This window comes from Schistocerca gregaria, chromosome 4 (genome assembly GCF_023897955.1).
Source record: "Schistocerca gregaria isolate iqSchGreg1 chromosome 4, iqSchGreg1.2, whole genome shotgun sequence".
NCBI classification, from domain to species: Eukaryota; Metazoa; Arthropoda; class Insecta; order Orthoptera; family Acrididae; genus Schistocerca; species Schistocerca gregaria.
Window position 1 is genome coordinate 319420274 of NC_064923.1, and position 24255 is coordinate 319444528.

The window sequence follows — 24255 nt, forward strand, 5'->3', positions numbered from 1 at the left end:
GTCCGTAGCTGAGTGGCTAGCGCCTGACTGACTTGCAGGGAATCCGCGTTCGATTCCCCGTACGACCAAGCATTTTTCCGTGGTGGGTGGACTGTTCAGGGACCTCGTGTGGCCAACTGCGGAGCTACTCGATCGATTAGCAGTGGTTCCACGGTCAAGAAGTTCGACGACGACCTGTTGACTGGTGTGATAACCACATGTCCCTTGTTGTGGTGCATGCTGCTACTAGACCGATGAAAGATCTGCATGTGAAAAACGTGACTTTAATTAGTAATAGCGAAAAAGTATCTACTGTGCCCAGGTATGTTGAAATTTATGTGCATATATGATAGAAATGCTAGCATAGCGCAGAAAGCGACTAATTTGGACTGACCAGTGAGGGATCACTTGCACTTTGCAGTCGTGCTTTGGGGGTGCTGTGTACTCCAAGGAGAAAAGTGGCCAGACGACAACGGTCAAGCACTAAAGAAAAACGAATGTTGTTATGTAGAGTCTATGCTAGTCTGTCTGGTTTAAGTACGAACTAATGGTTTTTATGAAGCACTGAAGTATTATGTATGACCATGTTGTCTGAAAAGCTGTATTAATTATAATTTCATTGTGACAATAATTTTATCTTGGAACTCTTCCATTTGGTCCGTGTTTGCATAGAAAAACAACAATAACAGAAATTGAGTCCGCCTTGACGCGAAACACCTTGTTATACGTTTATTTCTTTATTTTTCCCAAACTAGTTTCGGCGACAAATATCACCATCATCAGTGGGTTTTTTAATCTAAAACATGCAGAAAATAGCATTGTTATACAAGCACAGTGGCAGGTTATTTCATTTTTACTATTCGTTTTTTGAAATATAGTTTTCTATGCACACTTTCATAGTAGCTTATTTATTGTATTTTACAGCATGTTTTTGAGAATTATTGTCGCTCTTTGCGACATATTTTCTGTGCGCTTTTTTTTGTTACCATTTTCACTCAGCGAAAATCATGTCATCTGCAACTGTGTGAGCGGCTGTTAGTAAACAAAATACTAACAAACGAAGTTTATCTTTTAGTATTTTGTTTACTAACAGCCGCTCACACAGTTGTAGATGACATGATGCTCGCTGGGTGAAAATGGTAACAAAAAAAAGCGCACGGAAAATATGTCGCAAAGAGCGACAATAATTCTCAAAAACATGCTGTAAAATACAATAAATAAGGTACTATGTAAGTATCCGTAGAAAACTATATTTCAAAAAACGAATAGTAAAGATGTAATAATGTGCCACTGTGTTTGTATAACCATGCTATTTTCTGCATGTTTTAGGTTAAAAACCCATTGATGATGGTGATACATGTCGCCGAAACTAGTTTGGGAAAATAAAGAAATAAACGTATAACAAGGTGTTTTGCGTCAAGGCGGACTCAGTTTCTGATAGTGTTGAGTTCATTGTGAGTTGATACGTTATTTGAATATAGAAGAATTATGGGAACAGTGTATTGTGATTTCGTTGTGAGTTGTCTAAATGTAGGGCCTCTCTTGCAGCTCTCTCCCCTCTGCAATTGGAAGCAGAGTCAGTGGTAAAATACGTGACACTGCATAGCAGGAGCACAACATCAAGAGAAAACAAGACGGCGACCGGGAGCGAGTAAACACCTGGGATCTCACAGTATATCGATCACATAAAATTAACCCACGACAAGAGAAACACCTCACCGTCCATAACATATCCAATGACACCAGTAGCCGAGCACGACACGGGAGTCGGTCGGGAGCGATTTGCCTGTCCAGGGCCAGGACGTGGAACTCTAACTTTACCTTTTAAGTCTTGCACTTGGCGAAATTAATTTTGAGTCTCATATTATAGCTTATGAATCAACAAATTAATTAAGAAGAGTAATTAAATGATTACAGTATGTCCACTGTGGATGACAAACTGCGACTGTGATTTAAACTGGCGATTTAAGTGGTAATAAATACGTAATCAGTCGCTTTTTTGCGATTTAGTCAACAATGAACATGTTTTCGAGCCACTGCAGGCTCATCATCAGATGAAGATGTTACAAGAACATTATGTTGTGGTCCAAGTGTATGTAGCAACATGCAGTGCTGGTGCTGCTGGCGGAAATGACGGAAATTTAGTAACGGGTGACGAAACATTTACGAACCCAAAAGTGTTTCATGTTTTAGGTACTTACAGTGCATTGCCTTATTGTATTCATACCAGATCTCTTCATATAGTGTACATTTTTAAGTTATGTACACAAATATACACAGTATTTAGCTCCACTTGGTTTTACACTGATCAGTGTATGTAAATCACCAGAGTTTGAAGTGTCTGTGCCAAGGGAGACAGCTAGTACTGAGCACAGTGTTGTTCGTGAATAGTGTTTTTATCAGACCTGCTAACGTATATAAGGGGCGTGAATAGCGTCAGATGTTGAATAATCATTGGGAAGAACACAGAGATGCCACGTATTTGTGTGGGACAGCGTTATTAGCACCTGACAGACTTTGTGAGGGGCCTCAATGTGAGTCTCCATTTCGCAAGCTGCTCGAATCGTACAGTGTACAGATTTGTCGGCCATAAAGATGTGACGGTGATCAGGTGTAGGGCTACATGGGAAAGTGAGGACACACTTAGTCGTCTTTAAGGTTCCGGTCGACCACGTATGACAACACGAGGAAGGTTCGCCGTATTGTTCACCAAACACCTCACAACCACTTCGCATCTGCGCCTCCCAACCGACAACAGGTAATGGATTGATTATCTGAATATTATGTCTAGTCCAACATCTTTGGTCGGGGACTAGCAACAGTTGGAATAGAGAATTACGATCCTATGCGTAGACCGCCGTTATTATCGTAACACAAATGGCTACATTGGAGTACTACTGTGACCTTGGACGCCTATGAATGGCATCGTACTGTGTTCAGTGATGAATCACGGTTCTGCACTATCCCGGATGACCACCGTGGCGAGTATGGCGATGCCCTGGGAAGAGGTTCCACACTTCTCATGTTCTGGAGAGGCATAGCGATGTTACTTCTGGATTCACGGTTCGGGGAGCCATGGGTATGGCTTCAGGTCACGACTGTTTATGATTGAGTGGATTTTGAGGGAACAAAGGTGTGACACGGATATCCAGCGTCCTCCTGCGCTTACGCTCATGTGTCGATATCGTGGTGCCAGTTCTCAATAAAGCGATGCTCGTCCAGGCACGGCACGTGTCTCACACGAACTAGCTGCTTGATGTTTAGGTGCTCCCGCGTGCAGCAAAATCCCCGATCTCAGTTACGCTCTACTCCCAGTATCGAGGAACCAGATGTGACAGTTGTGCGCCGACTTGTCCGAGGAGAATGTACAACGGCTTTATGACGCCCTTTCCGACCGGATCAATGCGTGCATCAGGTCACAGGGGTGCAACATCGTACCGATAAATGGACTCATACTGTCAAGTTGTTCGCAATTTCGACTTGATATTGTAATCCCGAGAATAACATCACGTAACCTCTCACTCTCAGTCCGTGAAGTTCCATATCGTATCTTCACTCGCTTCTACGTGATTCACTTTTTTTTTTTTTTTTTGAGGTTTGTTGTAAGGTGTTATGGGGCCATATTGCTGAGGCCATCGGTCCCTATACTTACACTCTAGTTGATGTAACTTTAACTTACGCTAAGGGCGACACACACACCAATGCCCGAGCGAGGACTCGAACCTCCGAAGGGGAAAGCGGCGCGGACTGTGACAGGACGCCTGAGACCGCTCGGCTACCCCGCGTGGCGCTTCGCTTTTTTGTTAGTCGGTATTACCAATTAAATCACTAATTTAAATCACAGTCGCAGTTTGTCATCCACAGTGGACATACTGAAATAATTTAAGTATTCTTCTTAATTAATCTTTTGAATCATAAAGCTATAATATGCGACTCAAAATTAATTTCACCAATTGCAAGAATTAAAAGGTAAAGTTAGAGTTCCGCGCCCTGACCCTGGACGGGAAAATCGCTCCCGAACGACTCCCGTGCCGTGCTCGGCTACTGGCGTCATTGGATGTGGTATGGACAGTGAGGTGTTTTTCTTGTTGTGGCTTAATTTTATGTGATCGATATACTGAGAGATCCGCAGTCTATACTTGTTCCCGGTCGCCGTCTTGTTTTCTCTTGTGTTGTGGTCGTGCTATGCAGTGTTAGGTATTTAACCGCTGACTTTGTTTCCAATTGCAGAGGGGAGAGAGCTACAAGTGAGGCTCTACATTTAAACAACTCACAACGAAATCACAAGACACTGTTCCCATAATTTTCTGAAGAAGAAAAATTTGTTAACATCGAGTATAGATTTAAATGCCGGCCGCGGTGGTCTCGCGGTTCTAGGCGCGCAGTCCGGAACCGTGCGACTGCTACGGTCGCAGGTTCGAATCCTGCCTTGGGCATGGATGTGTGTGATGTCCTTAGGTTAGTTAGGTTTACGTAGTTCTAAGTTCTAGGGGACTGATGACCACAGTAGTTGAGTCCCATAGTGCTCAGAGCCATTCGAACCATTTTATAGATTTAAATGTCAGGAAGTCGTTTCTCAAAGTATTTGTAAGGAGTGTAGCCATGTATGGAAGTGAAACGTGGACGATATAATAGTTTAGACAAGAAGAGAATAGAAGCTTTCGAAATGTGGTGCTACAGAAGAATGCTGAAGATTATATGGGTAGATCACATAACTAATGAGGAGGTATTGAATGGAATTGGGGAGAAGAGAAGCTTGTGGCACAACTTGACAAGAAGAAGGGAGTGGCTGGTAGGACATGTGATGAGGCATCAAAGGATCACAAATTTAGCATTGGAGGACAGCGTGGAGGGAAAAAATCGAAGAGGGAGACCAAGAGATGAATACACTAAGCAGATTCAGAAGGATGTAGGCTGCAGTAGGTACTGGGAGATGAAGAAGTTTGCACAGGATAGAGTAGTATGGTAAGCTGCATCAAACCAGTCTCAGGACTGAAGACCACAACAACAACAATATGCTGGTGTAAATGTGTACTATTCAAGTTGAGTGTAAACATTGCTATCACGTGAAAGCGTATTATCTAAAATGCTAGTCAAGTTTGAGACACTGTTATTTATTAATGTCTCATTTCGTCATTTGTATCAGTCAGAACCACGAGCTATTTAGGCACCAACCTTTTCGTTTCGTAGTCACTCATTAAATCTATAAATAATCTCGAAATGATATTGATTTGACCGATGGAGGGGCTGTTGACTTTGAAATCTACGTAAATCGTAGAATTCCGAGCCTTAGTCACATTTTAATTTATTTTCCTACATAACTGGTTTCGCTGTACAGGCATAATCATATCTTATCAGGCATGTATATTCAGGATGCATAGTCGTTACCTACATATCATGTCACCTCTTCCAGCTGCATTGAAGATACTGTCCAAGGCACTACAAAACGGAATACAGAGCCGCATAGATCATCAAGTAGGTGAATACCAAACCAGCTTCTGAAATTGAAGGTGATGTACGGAACAGCTCTTTATCATTATGCCCTTGATCGAAACCGAAACGCCAGAAGAATGGCATGACAATTGTTAATATTAAGAAGTTGCATAACTCCACAGACCAAGACACACTTATAAAAGAGCTAAAGGAATTTGGATTAGATGCGAAGAGTAATTAAGGAACAGAAAACCACAATATTCGTTCTACACTCCTGGAAATGGAAAAAAGAATACATTGAGACCGGTGTGTCAGACCGACCATACTTGCTCCGGACACTGCGAGAGGGCTGTACAAGCAATGATCACACGCACGGCACAGCGGACACACCAGGAACCGCGGTGTTGGCCGTCGAATGGCGCTAGCTGCGCAGCATTTGTGCACCGCCGCCGTCAGTGTCAGCCAGTTTGCCGTGGCATACGGAGCTCCATCGCAGTCTTTAACACTGGTAGCATGTCGCGACAGCGTGGACGTGAACCGTATGTGCAGTTGACGGACTTTGAGCGAGGGCGTATAGTGGGCATGCGGGAGGCCGGGTGGACGTACCGCCGAATTGCTCAACACGTGGGGCGTGAGGTCTCCACAGTACATCGATGTTGTCGCCAGTGGTCGGCGGAAGGTGCACGTGCCCGTCGACCTGGGACCGGACCGCAGCGACGCACGGATGCACGCCAAGACCGTAGGATCCTACGCAATGCCGTAGGGGACCGCACCGCCACTTCCCAGCAAATTAGGGACACTGTTGCTCCTGGGATATCGGCGAGGACCATTCGCAACCGTCTCCATGAAGCTGGGCTACGGTCCCGCACACCGTTAGGCCGTCTTCCGCTCACGCCCCAACATCGTGCAGCCCGCCTCCAGTGGTGTCGCGGCAGGCGTGAATGGAGGGACGAATGAAGAGGTGTCGTCTTCAGCGATGAGAGTCGCTTCTGCCTTGGTGCCAATGATGGTCGTATGCGTGTTTGGCGCCGTGCAGGTGAGCGCCACAATCAGGACTGCATACGACCGAGGCACACAGGGCCAACACCCGGCATCATGGTGTGGGCAGCGATCTCCTACACTGGCCGTACACCTCTGGTGATCGTCGAGGGGACACTGAATAGTGCACGGTACATCCAAACCGTCATCGAACCCATCGTTCTACCATTCCTAGACCGGCAAGGGAACTTGCTGTTCCAACAGGACAATGCACGTCAGCATGTATCCCGTGCCAGCCAACGTGCTGTAGAAGGTGTAAGTCAACTACCCTGGCCAGCAAGATCTCCGGATCTGTCCCCCATTGAGCATGTTTGGGACTGGATGAAGCGTCGTCTCACGCGGTCTGCACGTCCAGCACGAACGCTGGTCCAACTGAGGCGCCAGGTGGAAATGGCATGGCAAGCCGTTCCACAGGACTACATCCAGAATCTCTACGATCGTCTCCATGGGAGAATAGCAGCCTGCATTGCTGCGAAAGGTGGATATACACTGTACTAGTGCCGACATTGTGCATGCTCTGTTGCCTGTGTCTATGTGCCTGTGGTTCTGTCAGTGTGATCATGTGATGTATCTGACTCCAGGAATGTGTCAATAAAGTTTCCCCTTCCTGGGACAATGAATTCACGGTGTTCTTATTTCAATTTCCAGGAGTGTATAAACTGACATGAGTTGTTTCTTCCGACAATCTATATGTATTCGTGTTCCAGAGCGTTTCACCCATAACATTAACGCATCTTCTTTGAATGAAGCATTTACTGATTTGTCTGGCAGAAATCTGCATTTCTTCTCATCTGGTCACAGGTCAGAGACCCCAAAATCGACACATTTTCATGTCATGATCTTTTTATTTTCCAGTGTTCATATGTCGTAAAATAACTGCTATGGATCACAATTACTCGTCTGGTAACAACTGTATATTTTTTGGATAGAAATTTCGCACAGTTTACCCAAGAAAAATCTGCAAAATCGCAGTTATTTTGCATTCCAAAGGTGGATTAAAACGCTGTTATGCATAATGTGATCATAATACGTTGGTTCTTCAGAGAACATTCTTCCATTAAAACAAAAGTACGTAATTTTAATTTTTGCCCAGAAATAAAATAGTTCCGATCCCCCGGTTCCGACCACAATTTTTGGACGTGTTCCCTGGGTTATTCAGTGTTCTAAATAATGCAAAATCATATAGGGATAATGCAGCACCCAGGAGTAGGCCCAATAATGAACAAGAAAACTGGAACGTGGGAAAGCTACTACGAACAACGTACTGAACGCATTATCGTAGCCAAGATAGAAAGGAAGCGGACACCCACCACAACAGACCGAGTTTATATGACTACTAGTTCCACAGACGAACATGAGATTGAATGAATGTGTGATGAGATAAAGGAAATTATTGAGGTATTTGAGGGAAACGGAAACGTAATTGTTGTAGGAGACTAGAATTCGATAGTGGAAAAGGAAGTGAAGAAAATTAGTTGGAGAACATGGTCTGGGGGAAAGGAATGAAATAGGAAACCTCTTACTGTTAGAAGAATTTTGCATTGAGCATAATTTATTCGTTGCAGACGCTTGGCTTAAGAAACATGAAAGAAGGCTGTACATGTGGAACAGAAGGACTCAGATAGATTATATGACAATAAGACAAAGATTTCGAAACCAAATTTTAAATAGCAGAATATTCCCACGGGCAGATGTGAAGTCTGACCTTAATTAACTGGTATCCGTCCCCGGTATCTGAATGATCAGCGCGACAGAATGTCAATCCTGACGGCCCGAGTTCGATTCCCGACTGGGTCGGAGATTTTCTCCGCTTAGGGACTATGTATTGTGTTGTCCTAATTATCATCATTTCATCCCCATCGACACGCAAGTCGCCGAAGTGGCGTCAAATCGAAAGACTTGCACCCGAAAAACGGTGTACCCGACGGGTGGCCCTAGACAAACGACATTTACATTTTTATTAATTGGTTATGTTGTGTGGATGCAACTGAAGAAACTGCAGAAAGGTGGGAAATCAAGGACATGGAACTCTGATAAACTGAAAGAACCAGAGGTTGTCGACAGTTTAAAAGTGAGTACTAGAAAACATTAGACAGAAACACAAGAAAGAAATGCAATGGAAGACAAATGGGTGACTTTGAGAGATGAAATACTGATGGCAGTTTGAGATCAAATGAGCAAAAGGACAAGGCCCAAAAGAAACCCTTGGATAGCACACGTTGTACTGAATTTAGATGGCGGAAGGAGGGATGTATAAACGCAGCAAATGAAGCAGGCAAAAGAAAGTGTAGGTCTCTAAAAGTCAGATTGACACCAAGTGCAAAATGGGTAAGCAGCTATGGCTAGAGGTCAAACGTAAGGGTCTGAAAGCACGCATGACTAGGGCAAAGACCCGTGCCGCCTGTAGGAAAAGTAAAAAGACATTTGGATACAAGAGTAGCAGCTACATGATTATCAAGAGCTCAGGTAACAAGCTAGTACCAACCAAAGAAGGGCAAGCTGAAGGGTGGAAAGACTATATAGAGGCTATACAAAGAAAATGAAACTGCAGACAACATTATAAAAATTGAGGGGGAGGCTGATGAAGATGAGCTAAGGGATATGATATTGCGAGAAAAACTTGACAAATCACTGGAGAACCGAAGTCGAAACTAGGGAAAGAGAGCAGATGACAGTTTCTCAGAATATCGAGATCCTTGGGAGAACCATCCACAATTAAAATTTTTCCACCTAGTGTAAATGATGATATGAGACAGTCGAAATACCCTGAGTCTTCAAGGAGGATATAAAAATTTAACTTCCAAAAGAAAAAAGTGTGACAGGATTAAATACTACAAAAATATTGCTTCATTAAGTGACTGTTACAAAACACTGACACATAATATTTACAGAAGAATAGAAAAACTGCCAAAAGCTGATCTCGGGAGAAGATAAATTCTGATTCTGGGTATATGTAGAAACGCGCAAGGTAATTCTCACCCTACTACTTATTTTGGAAGATAGGTTAACGAAAGACAAACCTACGAAAGCATTTGTAGATTTAGAGAAAGTTGTTGACCATGTTGATTGGAATACACTCTCTGAAATTCTGAAGGAAGCACGGATACAATACACGGACGGAAAAGTAATCTACTAATTTTACAGAAACCAGACTATAGTTTTATGGGCCGAAGGACGTGGAATCGAAGGAGTGGTTGAGAAATCAGTGAGACACTGTGGTTGCATAAGAGGATATTGTGCAGACTGCAAATAGCAAGAAAAGTATTTCTGACAAAGAGAAATTGGTAGCACTAAATATGAATTTAAATGCTACAGTGGTTCATGGGCGTAGTGTCGTATAATGTTTTGAAAACTGCGTAACATTTCAACGAGAGATCTTCTCGTCATCTTCAGGTGACTACTGACGTGTTGCTAGAGTTGCGCGCTAACGTGCGCTCTGGTTCACTAGAAAAACACAGATGCCAAGGAGTGGGGCTCTAGCGTCATTGTAGATGAATCATAGAGAATCTCGACATGCATGCCCCCTGCCGGTGTGCGACGCGGAAAAAGCACGTCCGGAAATCTTGGTCCAGCGCGCGCGTGAGAGCAGAACGTTGGTGCCAGTTTAAGTGTCCTGACTTCGATTCCCCGTCTGTGAAAACTCGTTGGATTCGTTTATCTGTGGCCGACGATGGCTTAGTACCGTCAATGCTGATTGCCATGCCTTGCTAAGTTCAGATCCCGCGTCTCTGTTAATTAGATCGTTGTTTATACGTATTTCGACTGTTTCTTTGATGGAGTCCCAGTTTGTGGAAGCGGACGAAAGGATCTTTGTCTCCCTGTAGTTCATGCTATGCCCCGTGCCAAGGCAGTGCTCAATAACAGCAGACTTTTCTGGGAGATCTAATCAGGTGTACTTTATACAGACTGTTGGAAAATTCCCGTTACAAACTTCTAGGACTTGCAGAGGAGAGTGGGTACATAATATTTTGAATAGGAACGCATGGCCGGAAACGTACTGTATCCGTTCTACGGCGGTTTGAATGTAGATGTTTAACTCATCCAATTCCGCTTTAGTAATTGATTTAGGCGTGACGCAGAACAATTATCAGGTAACAATTCGAAAGGAAACATAAAGAAGCACCCGTATATCACATAATCACATTTGTTTGTCGGTTAACACTTGAACATTAAGTGTTTACATTATTCTGCTTGGACTTAGATTGGCTGTAACAGAACCCAGCATCAGTATCGTTTTAACTCTTTATGTTCGTGGTGTGTCTAAGATCGGCAGGATATTCAAGAAACGTCGTGATAAATGTGTCTTCCGCCCTCCAGAGCGAGCACAAGCGATGCTGGGTTCTGTTAAAGACAACGTAGGTCTAAACAGCCCGGAATTTCAACTTGGCGAGGCGTGAGAACATGTACTGGTGGTACTAAGGTACCATCGGCCTCAGATGAACGAATCCAACCGGCCAACATAGACGGGGAATCGAAGGCAGGACATTTAAACTGGGCGAAAACACAATGATGAGTTGCTATTTGCCGCGCGCTTTTCTCGCGTCGCGCATTCGAAGGCCGTGGCCCATTTCTTTGGCAGGGAGCCCTGGATGTCAAAGTCATCTACTTAAACTGTTTAGGAAGCAACCTGAGCAGCCCTCTTTGATTGTTTGCGGATGTCGTTGTCATTAACCGTCTTTTAAAGTCATCATATAACCAAAAGCCGGCCAGAGTGGCCGTGCGGTTCTAGGAGCTACAGTCTGCAGCCGAGCGACCGCTACGGTCGCAGGTTCGAATCCTGCCTCAGGCATGGATGTGTGTGATGTCCTTAGGTTAGTTAGGTTTAATTAGCTCTAAGTTCTAGGCGACTGATGACCTCAGAAGTTAAGTTGCATAGTGCTCAGAGCCATTTGAACCATTTATAACCAAAACTAATTGCAAAATGGTTTACAGAAATTATTTGTAATATGTGAAAAGTGGCAGTTGACTCTGAATAAATGAAATGTGTAGTCAGCAACTTGAGTACTAAAAGAAATCCTCTAAATTCCGATTACACAATAAATCACAGAAATCTAAAGGCTGTGAATTCAGGTAAATACGTAGGGATTACATTTACGAATAACATAAATTGGAACGATCACATAGATAACTTTGTGGGGAAACCGAACCACAATCTGCGATTCAATATCAAACATTTAGAAAATGTAACAAATCTGCTAAATAGATTGCTCACACTACGCTTGTCCGTCCTCTTCTGGAGTACTGCTGTGCAGTATGAGGTCCGCCTCGGATAAGATTGATGGAGGACATCCGTACAGTTAAAAGGGCACCTCGTTTCGTATTATGGTGAAATGTGGGTGTGAATACCAGAAAATAATACGCGAGTTGTTGTGGCAGTAATTAAAACAGAGGCGTTTTTTCTTGCGGCAGGTTCTTTCATAAAATTGCAATCACTAACTTCCTCCTCCATCACCGAAAATACACTACTGGCCATTAAAATTGCTACACCACGAAGATGACGTGCTACAGACGCGAAATTTAACCGACAGGAAGAAGATGCTGTGATTAGCTTTTCAGAGCATTCACACAAGTTTGACGCCGGTGGCGACACCTACAACGTGCTGATATGAGGAAAGTTTCCAACCGATTTCTCATACACGAACAGCAGTTGACCGACGTTGCCTGGTGGAACGTTGTTGTGATGCCTGGTGTAAGGAGGACAAATGCGTACCATCACGTTTCCGACTTTGATAAAGGTCGGATTGTAGCCTATCCCGATTGCGGTTTATCGTATCGCGACACTGCTGCTCGCGTTGGTAGAGATCCAATGACTGTTAGCAGAATATGGAACCGGTGGGTTCAGGAGGGTAAAACGGAACGCTGTGCTGGATCCCAACAGCCTCGTATCACTAGCAGTCGAGTTCACAGGCATCTTATCCGCATGGCTGTAACGGATCGTGCAGCCACGTCTCGATCCCTGAGTCAACAGATGGGGACGTTTGCAAGACAGCAACCATCTACACGAACAGTTCGACGACGTTTGCAGCAGCAACTCGGAGACCATGGTTGCGGTTACCCTTGACGCTGCATCACAGACAGGAGATCCTGCGATGGTGTACTTAACGACGAACCTGGGTGCACGAATGGCAAAACGTCATTTTTTCGGATGAATGCAGGTTCTGTTTACAGCATCATGATGGTCGCATCCGTGTTTGGTGATTCGTCACCGCCATACTGGCATATCACCCGGCGTGATGGTATGGGGTGCCATTGGTTACACGTCACTGTCACCTCTTGGTCGTATTGACGGCACTTTGAACAGTGGGCGTTACATTTCAGATGTGCTACGACTCGTGGCTCTACGCTTCGTTCGATCCCTGCGAAACCCTACATTTCAGCAGGATACTGCACGACCGCATGTTGCAGGTCCTGTACGGGCCTTTCTAGATACAGAAAATGTTCGACTGATGCCCTGGCCAGCACATTCTCCAGATCTCTCTCCAATTGAAAACGTCTGGTCAATGGTGGCCGAGTAACTGGCTCGTCACAATACGCCAGTCACTACTCTTTATGAGCTGTGGTATCGTGTTGAAGCTGCATGGACAGCTGTACCTGTACAAGCTATCCAAGCTCTGTTTGACTCAACGCCCAGGCGTATGAAGGCCGTTATTACGGACAGAGGTGGTTGTTCTGGGTACAGATTTCTCAGGATCTATGCACCCAAATCGCGTGAAAATGTAATCACATGTCACTTCTAGTATAATATATTTGTCCAATGAATACCCGTTTATCATCTGCATTTCTTCTTGGTGTAGCAATTCTAATGGCCAGTTGTGTGTTTTGTTGGCGCCCGCCCACATAGGGAGAAATGATCATAAAAATAAAATGAAAGAAACCAGGGCTCGCTTGGAAAGATTTAAGTGTTTGTTTTTCCACGGAGCTGTTCGAGGGCGGAACCAGTTGCCAAGCACTTGATTTTGAATTGGAGAGTAATCATGTAGATATAGACATAGATTCGTCTACGATGAGATTACAGCCCCATCCGTCGGCGCCTGCGCTTTTCTAGTGAGCTAGCGCGTATGTTGTCGAGCAGCTGCGACACCACGTCAGTAACCACTTGAAGATGACGAGCAGCTGTTTCGTTGAAATACTGCGGAGCTTTCACAACATTATCCGCCGAGACGCCCATGAAGTACTGAAGCGGGTGTTGTTCTATCCACGGCTGAGGAGTGGATAGATCACAAATGTTTAGTAAAGTAACTAAACAAAGAACGCTTCTAAGAGAAGACATCTTCACCATTTGATAACTGAAAACTGTATATCCTGGAAAATGTCTCGAGGAAAAGGGAAGAAAGTTCGACAGTGTCTTACGAGGCGAGGAGTTAGTAGGAAGTCACTAGAAACCACGGCGCAGCGGTGCCTCTTTCGTGGCTGTTGGAAGCTCACAGCGATAACGGCACGTCAACTCGGTGGGCATCGGCAGCAGGCATGGCAGGCGGGGTCCGTTGCGGGAAGCGATTCTTGATCCTTCGGAGTCGGAGTCCGCGACGTATCTGGCTGGCCTCCTCTGTGCCGAGAGCGGACGTATGTAGTCGCATGCAGGTTAAGACGTGATATTGTTTGAGCATATTACCGCGAGGACGTTAAAATTGTGTCCGCCAATCACAGCGTTGCGTGATGCCGCTTACACGCCACGTAGTGGCGAAGCTGGCGGCTCGACTGAATAGAAAGCCATGGTTCGTCTCGTAGGTGAGACAGAGGACTTACTTGGTGCCCTAAATTTGTGCGGAAGTCTGGTGGTCGAACTATTGGGGAGACAGCACTGCACATACCACAGTTATTACGTAGGGAAGACTCAAACAGCAAGTAAATTTAAATTTACAAAGCCTTTTCTGAAGGTGTCCGGAGAGTGCCCCTGTACGAAAGTGAAACGTGAACGACAAACTGTTCAGACCAGTACAGGATGGAAAATTCTGAAATATGGCGCTGTTACAAAAGGGCGCTGAAAACTAAATGGATAGACTGGATAACTCGTGAGGAGTCAACGAACCGAATTGGAGACAAAAAACCAATTATGGAACGACTTTACTAAAAGAAGGGATCGGCTGATGGGGCACATTCTGGAGCTTCATCCAGTCGTCTGTGTGGGTTTAGACGGAAGTGTGCCGAAGAGAGTGTAAGAACAGCAGACGGAGACGAAGTCTTGAATATATTAAGCAGTTTCATATGGATGTACGTTGTAGTAGTTATGCAAAGATGAAGAGACTTCCACATAGTAGACCAGACTGAAGAAGTGCATCAAAACAGCCTTCAGACTGAAAACAGTAACATCAGGGTAAATTCCGGAATCGCAAGTTGGTTCAAACGGCTCTGAGCACTATGGTACTCAACTTCTAAGGTCATCATTCCCCTAGAATTTAGAACTAATTAAACCTAACTAACCTAAGGACATCACACACATCCATGCCCTAGGCAGGATTCGAACCTGCGACCGTAGCGGTCGCTCGGCTCCAGACTGTTGCGCCTAGAACCAACGGTCAGTCAGACCGGCGAATTGCAAGTGCCTCTCAAATATTCCCGACTGGGATTCGCCCTTTCGCATTCCCAATCCCACTGGAATATTTTGCTAAAACGAACCGCGACCGTTTATTGGTCCGGATATCAAACCGCCGCTCTCTCCCCTGGAGCAGAGAATGAAAAATATTGTATTACGTCACATTATTGGATTCTGGTGCGTGGGTACTATTAATGCCAACTACGTTTAACGCATTAACAGAAAATATTAACAACAAAATTCTGAAAATTCTGAGAATACAAAGACTGTTGCACTCTCAGTTCAAACGAGTACGTGCAAATGACGACAGCCAAAAATTAGTAGAGGTTCGTGCGTCTGTAAAATTGTCGATACTCGAAGCATAGAATTACCAACGTCATACCTTAAGGAATTGTGTTCCTACGTAAAACTGCCAACCGGGTCGAAAGCTTCTAGCCAGTGATTCGTTGATCAGTCTGCTGTGGCAACAGAAGACTGCAAAAGGACAGATGAAGTTTTAAATTTCGTATTTAATAAATAGCCCATGCAAGACGATCGCGCGAACATATCATCTTTTGACAATCGCACGGACTCCCGTAACGAGGACACAGTAGATAAGCAACTGAAAGAGCTGAAAACAATTAAGTCGTCAGGTTCGGATGGAATTAGACTTCGGTTTTACAAACATTACTCTACGGCACTGACCTCTTACTTAGCTTCCATTTATCGCGAATCTCTCGCCCAGCGCGATGTCCTAAGCTACTGAAAAAGCGCGAGTGACTTCTGTATATAAGCAGTGTAAAAGAACTGACCCGCAGAATTACAGACCAATATCCGTAACATCAGTCTGCTGCAGAACCTTGAGCTGTGGTCTTAATTTCATTTAATTTACATTGCTACAGCGAAATACCACTTGTGAGGGTCGTTGTAATGCTCTTTCGCAAAATTTTGTTGTCTGCGTGCGTCACTGACATCACATCAAGTGGTCAAAAGTTAGCGCGAGCTGCATAGTGGTATCAGCTCTGGGAGATATCTATGCTCACAGCTGGCATGGCTGAAAAAAAGTTGAGCAGACTATAGTTCATCATACCAAAGCACTTCAGTGTTGAATTAAGCGCAAATTTTCGTTTCAGGACTAGACGGTGATAAAATACACTCCTGGAAATGGAAAAGAGAACACATTGACACCGGTGTGTCAGACCCACCATACTTGCTCCGGACACTGCGAGAGGGCTGTACAAGCAATGATCACACGCACGGCACAGCGGACACACCAGCAACCGCGGTGTTGGCCGTCGAATGGCGCTAGCTGCGCAGCATTTGTGCACCGCCGCCGTCACCGTCAGCCAGTTTGCCGTGGCATACGAAGCTCCGTCGCAGTCTTTAACACTGGTAGCATGCCGTGAGAGCGTGGACGTGAACCGTATGTGCAGTTGACGGACTTTGAGCGAGGGCGTATAGTGGGCATGCGGGAGGCCGGGTGGACGTACCGCCGAATTGCTCAACACGTGGGCTCAAAAATGGCTCTGAGCACTATGGGACTCAACTGCTGTGGTCATTAGTCCCCTAGAACTTAGAACTACTTAAACCTAACTAACCTAAGGACATCACACACATCCATGCCCGAGGCAGGATTCGAACCTGCGACCGTAGCAGTCGCACGGTTCCGGACTGCGCGCCTAGAACCGCGAGACCACCGCGGCCAACACGTGGGGCGTGAGGTCTCCACAGTACATCGATGTTGTCGCCAGTGGTCGGCGGAAGGTGCACGTGCCCGTCGACCTGGGACCGGACCGCAGCGACGCACGGATGCACGCCAAGACTGTAGGATCCTACGCAGTGCCGTAGGGGACCGCACCGCCACTTCCCAGCAAATTAGGGACACTGTTGCTCCTGGGGTATCGGCGAGGACCATTCGCAACCGTCTCCATGAAGCTGGGCTACGGTCCCGCACACCGTTAGGCAGTCTTCCGCTCACGCCCCAACATCGTGCAGCTCGCCTCCAGTGGTGTCGCGACAGGCGTGAATGGAGGGACGAATGGAGACGTGTCGTCTTCAGCGATGAGAGTCGCTTCTGCCTTGGTGCCAATGATGGTCGTATGTGTGTTTGGCGCCGTGCAGGTGAGCGCCACAATCAGGACTGCATACGACCGAGGCACACAGGGCCAACACCCGGCATCATGGTGTGGGGAGCGATCTCCTACACTGGCCGTACACCTCTGGTGATCGTCGAGGGGACACTAAATAGTGCACGGTACATCCAAACCGTCATCGAACCATCGTTCTACCATTTCTAGACCGGCAAGGGAACTTGCTGTTCCAACAGGACAATGCACGTCCGCATGTATCCCGTGCCACCCAACGTGCTCTAGAAGGTGTAAGTCAACTACCCTGGCCAGCAAGATCTCCGGATCTGTCCCCCATTGAGCATGTTTGGGACTGGATGAAGCGTCGTCTCACGCGGTCTGCACGTCCAGCACGAACGCTGGTCCAACTGAGGCGCCAGGTGGAAATGGCATGGCAAGCCGTTCCACAGGACTACATCCAGCATCTCTACGATCGTCTCTATGGGAGAATAGCAGCCTGCATTGCTGCGAAAGGTGGATATACACTGTACTAGTGCCGGCATTGTGCATGCTCTGTTGCCTGTGTCTATGTGCCTGTGGTTCTGTCAGTGTGATCATGTGATGTATCTGACCCCAGGAATGTGTCAATAAAGTTTCCCCTTCCTGGGACAATGAATTCACGGTGTTCTTATTTCAATTTCCAGGAGTGTAACTATGGGCCAGGGTGTGGGGATGTACTCCACTCTGAAGTTGATGTTAGCACTTAACAGGCAAGTATCCAGGTCATTTCAGTGCCTCAGCGATAGTCGGTGCGCGTTCTGTTCTTTATGTATTCGACTACTTCCGACAATGTTAAATGTATAAATGTGTAGCAGCAACGTCTTCCAAGAGGAGAGAAGTTCAATGTATTTGTACAGCATCATTTTGTGGGTAGCGGCAACATGTGAGGTATGAAAAGCAAGATATAGTGGAACTAGTGTGTTTCGTGACTACAGTTTCTTAGTTAAAGTACTCTATGTTTAAGAGTGAGTATTTAATTTGATTAAAATTGCATTAAAGGTAGATCCAGTGCGATTCTTTACATAGAAGCCTTGTTTTGAATACTATTAACTGGCATCATTTTGATCTGCAGAAAAATCGCTTTTGAGTAGATTTCTGAAAATGTGGAAAAGATACGAAAAGAATATAATGAGAGCAGCAATTTTAAAGAGCAGTGAGGACTTCAGTATTTCGTGACTGAGTTAAGTAATAAGGCAGCGGGTATAATTTGCAATGAGACAATATCAATTATCAATAAGTATAATTTAAAATGTCATTACGAGACTAAACCTTTTCAGAGTTGTTGCAAATTTACCGGAAGTCAACAGTTAGAAATAATTACGCCTTTGAAATACTCTGTGCAGTCTTTGCAATTGTTCTATCAGAAAGCAAATGCTGAAAGAGAATCAGCGACTCCTGCTAGTTTCCCGTTGGCTCAGTGGAAAACCGTTTACCGACGGCGAATTAATAAAGAGTTGCATGATTGCAGAAGTGCGAGAAACGTGTCGAGAAAAAGCTAATCTATTCATCTTGGAGTTGAAGCTCTTTTTTTCTCGTGTTTGCTTTAACAATAAATATGTTTTTGGATAGGGTCCGCCATTAGCAAAACACAATTTTGTATTTTAACAAAACATATTTCACTGCAGCTGCAGCATCTTCAGTTGGTTTTTATTTTATGGCTGTTAAAGGCGAAGAATGTTCTTTATTGTTTTTATACATGTAAATATTAGTTTTTAAATTGTAATTACATATATTTGAAAAAACACATAAAATTATGAATTCATACCTTTTTACCAGATGGTGTGGTTTTCCTAATGTATTACCTTTCTACAGTGACTGTTTAGTTTCACTGTTTGTCATCTGCAAACCAGCCACACTCACATCATTTAACATCACATCCATGTACACCAATATCCCCACCACAGAAAGCGTCAACATCATCAAATAACAGTTAGAAGAGCAAGCCAAAATTCCCAAGCCCCACATAAAAGAAACAGCTAGCATTCTAATACTAATCACAGATCAAAACTATTTCTCATTTGACAATCTGTTCTACTCACAAGAAGACGGACTTCCAGTAAGGTCACCAGTCAGTGGACTCATAGCCAACGTTTTTCTCAATCACATTGAAAATAAAAAATTTGAGACAATAGTAAGACCCAAACAATACCGGATAATATATTGGTATCCTTATGTAGATGACATCATAAGCCTTCTAGATGAAACACCAAGATGCATCCATCAACTCCGCAATGATATAAACAAACTACACCCTAAAATAAAAATCACCGTTGAAACAGAACACGACGAAAAGTTTAAAGTCCTTAACCTCACAATATGCAGACACAACAACCAACACCAATTCTCCATATTCAGGAAATTGACCACCACCAGCACAGCCATTCACAAACATTGTAATCATCCGCTTATGCTCAAACCAGCTGGCTTCCAATGTATGCTACACAAACTGAACAAAACCCCACTCACTGAAAACAACTACAAGAATGAATTACAGTCAGACAAATAGCTGTAGAGAATGGATATGACACAAACACTATAGATAAACTGAAGCACAGAATTAAAAAGGACAAACAACACACAAAAACAAAAGCCTTCTCATCAATTTACAAACACACAGAACACACAAATGAGCACACATGAACAAGAAACACGCACAATGACAAACAAGTGCTTCACTCTCACCTACAACAACAAAGCAGTCCACAGAATAGGCAACATATTCAAAAAACAAGGGCTAAAAATAGCCTACAGGACTGATAACTCAACAGAGAAAAAACTGAGGACAACCCACATAGGTAGAGACAAACACAAAACTCCTGGTATTTACCAACTAACATGTCAGGACTGCAAATCAGTTTATATAGAACAGACAACCAGAAACTTTAATACCAGATACTCAGAACAGCATTAAAAAGCTGTCATTCCCCATTTGCTGAACACCTTATGGACAAGAAACCATACCCAACAAACATCAATACGGATTTGAAATTCTCAAATGCAGCAACAGCCCCCCCCCCTCCTCCCACAAAAACTAATAACTGAAGAAAATTATCTGATACAAAAAGCCATAGTGGAAGGAAAATAAGTGATAAATGAATACACAGCTCTCTGCAATAGAAATCTGTTCTCTGCCCTCAAAGAATTGTTAGACAAGACCAAGCTATAGAGCTCTCCCTCCCATCCTCCCCCACCCCCGAACACAATAAAAAGTCAAACCTACTCTCTCTCCCTCTCTCTCTCTCTCTCTCTCTCTCCCCCTTTTGACGCGCGCACACACACACACACACACACACACACACACACACACACACACACACTCGCACACATAAAAGAAAAGAAAAAACAGTCCGCCATGTTTGTTTTTACAGCTGGTAAACAGTGAAACAGTGACAGTGACATATCAGTATATAGTGTTTCACAGTGATGAACATGAGGAAAACGAAAATGTAAGTGAAACATAATGTAAGTAGACACACACACACACACACACACACACACAGAATTACCGTAATTAATGTCAGGCATAGCCATAACAATTTTCAAAATAGTATTTTGCCTTAAATAATTTTTCTACTTTAAGGTGTAAGTGGTTGCAGACGACAAACTGTGCAACAAAACAGTCACTTTAGAATTTTATGTGTTTTTTCAAATATCTGTAATTACGATTTAAAAACTAATATTTACATGTATACAAACAGTAAAGAATATTCTTAATCTTTAACAGCCATTAAATAAAACCCCACTGAAGATGCCGCAGCTGCAGTGCAACATGTGTGGGTTAAAAAAAAAAAAAAAAAAAAAAAAAAAAAAAAAAAAAAAAAAAAAAAAAAAAACTTGTGTTTTGCTAAAGGCGGGCTCTATCTAGAAACATATGTAAATCAAAACTATTTAAAAATATCAGTTTGTCAGCAAACTCTGTGGCTCGTAGAGTAAATGATATTGCGGAAAATATATTTCCTCAATTGTCTGAGAAAACTCAACACTTAGAGTGATTCTCTTTGGCTCTGGATGTGTCAACAGATGTTTCAACACTAGATAGGTTTTAATTCTTATTCGATGGATGAACAAACATTATGAAGTGTACGAAGAGCTTTTTGACGTTCGTAGCATTCACGTACGGGCACAGAAGAAGAAATTTATAAAGGAGCAGACAGCGCTTTTCAGAAAAACAATCTTAAATGGAAAAACTGAAGGTGTATCACAACTGACGATAGCAAAAACATTCTGGAAAAACTAAAAGTGTCGTTGCCCTTGTGTCAAAGGCAGTAGGAAATGACGGTGGGTCCAAACCATTAATCGTATATTGCATCATTGATCAGCAGTCTTCGTATGAAAATGTTTGTATATGTCAGAACTTTTAAAGCCAGTCATGTCAGCTGTTTATCATATAAAGTCACTTGCTGTCATTTACCGTCAATTCTGCGAGTTTCTTGCAAAGATTTCAGAAAATTATCTACCAAATTACAGTGCAGTATTCTGGCTTAGCTTTGGAAAAGCTCTGACTCGATTTTGATGAGTTTTCAAGTCGCTGTTGATAATTTCCAATAGTAAACTTTGTCCACAACTGCAAACAACTGTACGTGGGAAGTTACAGATATATAAATCTGAATCATAATTACACTGATTAATTTCATTGTGTGAATTGCCTTTGTATGTCACTTAGGAACGGCAAATTTTCAGGCGCGACGAATTTTGAGAACATCTCACATAACTAAACACATTTAAAATGGTCAATTACATTACGTATGTCACTTACTGTGCATCTAAATTGATCATAAGTTAAACCAATTGTTAATTGTACCTAGTGGTATTTCGTATGATGGCAAATTTTACGCTGTAAGATATTATTTCGCTTAATGATCATGAGTCGTTCCTGAATTTTAATCGTAATTAAGACTCGTTAAGTGAAACACTTTTTTCCGTAGCAACCCATGTAGACCAGGTCAATATGTTCCATTCAGAAAAAATAGGTGCTCCAAAAGAGTTATAATACAGTATTTTAATGTTTTATTTATAGCACACAACATCCTACGTTAGAAGAAACTTGTCTAAATATATTCGTTAATGCCTGTGCTTTAAAATTTGTTGGAAAAGAGGCATAGCATTATCGTTAAGTGAATTCGTAGGGTGCATATCTATTGTTTTTTGGACATCTTAAATGTGTTATTGTTAGTTAACGACGACAAATCACAATTGGAATTTATAAACAGATACTGCGTGGGAAACTGTTACTACGTGCCGGGGAAGAAAAAATCTTGCAACGTTGTTACAGAGAATCTGCATTGGTATGGGGAACAACAATTGCGGCGCGAGGCGCATTGCGTCAGTACAGCTGACTGAATACAGTATTGATGGAGCTTCTACTTTACAGAGTGGTAGTTTGAAGGAGGTCCACGGCCCTGCCGCAATGGCAACACCGTTACCCGTAAGATCATCGAAGTTAAGCACTGTCGGTCTGGGCTAGCACTTGGATGGGTGACCATCCGGTCTGGCGAGCGCTGTTGGCAAGCGGGGTGCACTCAGCCCTCGTGAGGCAAACTGAGGAGCTACTTGATTGAGAAGTAGCGGCTCCGGTCTCGTAAACTGCCATATGGCCGCGAGAGCGGTGTGCCACTCCATATCCGCATCAAGTGACGCCTTTGGGCTGAGGATGACACGGCGGCCGGTCGGTACCACTGGACCGTAATGGCGTGTTCGCGAGGAGTTTAGTTTAGTTTAAAGGAGAATCCGTTAATTAGTGTTCATTTATAATGGCCGAAGAGACAGATCCAGGCCAGAAGGTGGATTTTGAAATGGTTATTACAGACTGAAACAGACCTAAACAGACTTTTCATGTGAAAAATCGTTCTTTAAGCGAGTTAGTTTCTTATATTTTCTTCTACTCATTGTGCGAATCGCTGGTTATGGGAGATGCTCGATAAGATAGGTTAAACTGAAAAAAAAAAAAGAAAAAACATCGCTGTGGCCGGATACCATGCAAATCTGAGTCGGATTAATGGTGTTCGCAAGCCACTGTTGGCCCACGGGCCAATGTTTGAAGGCTTATGCGATATGAAGCGCAATGAGGATTTAAGGACTGTAGTGGAGAGGGCGAACGGTCGACTTCCGTTTGTTGGGAGAGTTTTAGAAGTGTGGTTCACCTTAAAGGATACCGCATACAGAACACTAGTGCAACCATTCTTGAGCATTGTTCGAATTTTTGGTACCCCACAAGGTCGGATTAAAGGAAGACATCGAAGCAATTCAGAAGCGAGCTGATAGATTTGTTTCCGATGGGTTCGATCAACATGCTAGTATTAGGGATATCATTTGGCAACTGGAATGGGAATCCTTGGAGAGAAGGCAAAATTCTTCAGAAAATATAGGGAACCGGCATTTGAAACTGATTGCAGGACGATTCTACTGTCGCGGGAGTACATTTACCGTAAGGACCATGAACAAAAGATAAAAGAAATTATGGCTCGCGCGGAGGAATTTAGACAATCCTTTCTACTGTACCTGCGTGTGTAGCAAGAAGTAAAATGATTAGTAGTGGTACAATGCAGACTTCGCCATGCTCCGCTTGGTGACTTGTAGTGTATATATTAACAGAGACATTATTAGATACAGTCAAACGGACACGAGGGAACTGTCATTGGATTTTCTTAAGAAACGTGTTCCTCTGACACGCAAATGAACTTTTGTCATCACGAATGTAACAACAGAATTCCTCCCGCTGTGTCGTTTCCAAACACGAACTGACACAGAAAATTTCTTTCGTTCCAAGATTACTGGCGCATATCGATTACGATTCGTTCTCTTCAAATATTGAGTTTACGCTGTTTTTTATCTGATAGCGTTGCGGGAATGGATGCTTAATTAAATTTGACTGAAGGACTGTAGCAACTTTCGCATGTGTCACTCCCAAGTGACATAACTCTTCTTCGAGTTGGACCATAAGCAGGAAGAACTGCTACAATATAGTACAGAAGATAAATGAAAGAAATACCCAATGAGACGGACAGAAATTACACTTTTAATCAAAGACAATAATAACACTTAAATCTCCGCGAATTATGTGGCTATGGCTTGAGAACGCCCGAGGCCTACAAGATTCCCTGGCAGTGCGGGAAAGCCTATATTGGAGAAACAATTCGTACGGTCTGGGATCGTTGCATGGAGCATCAT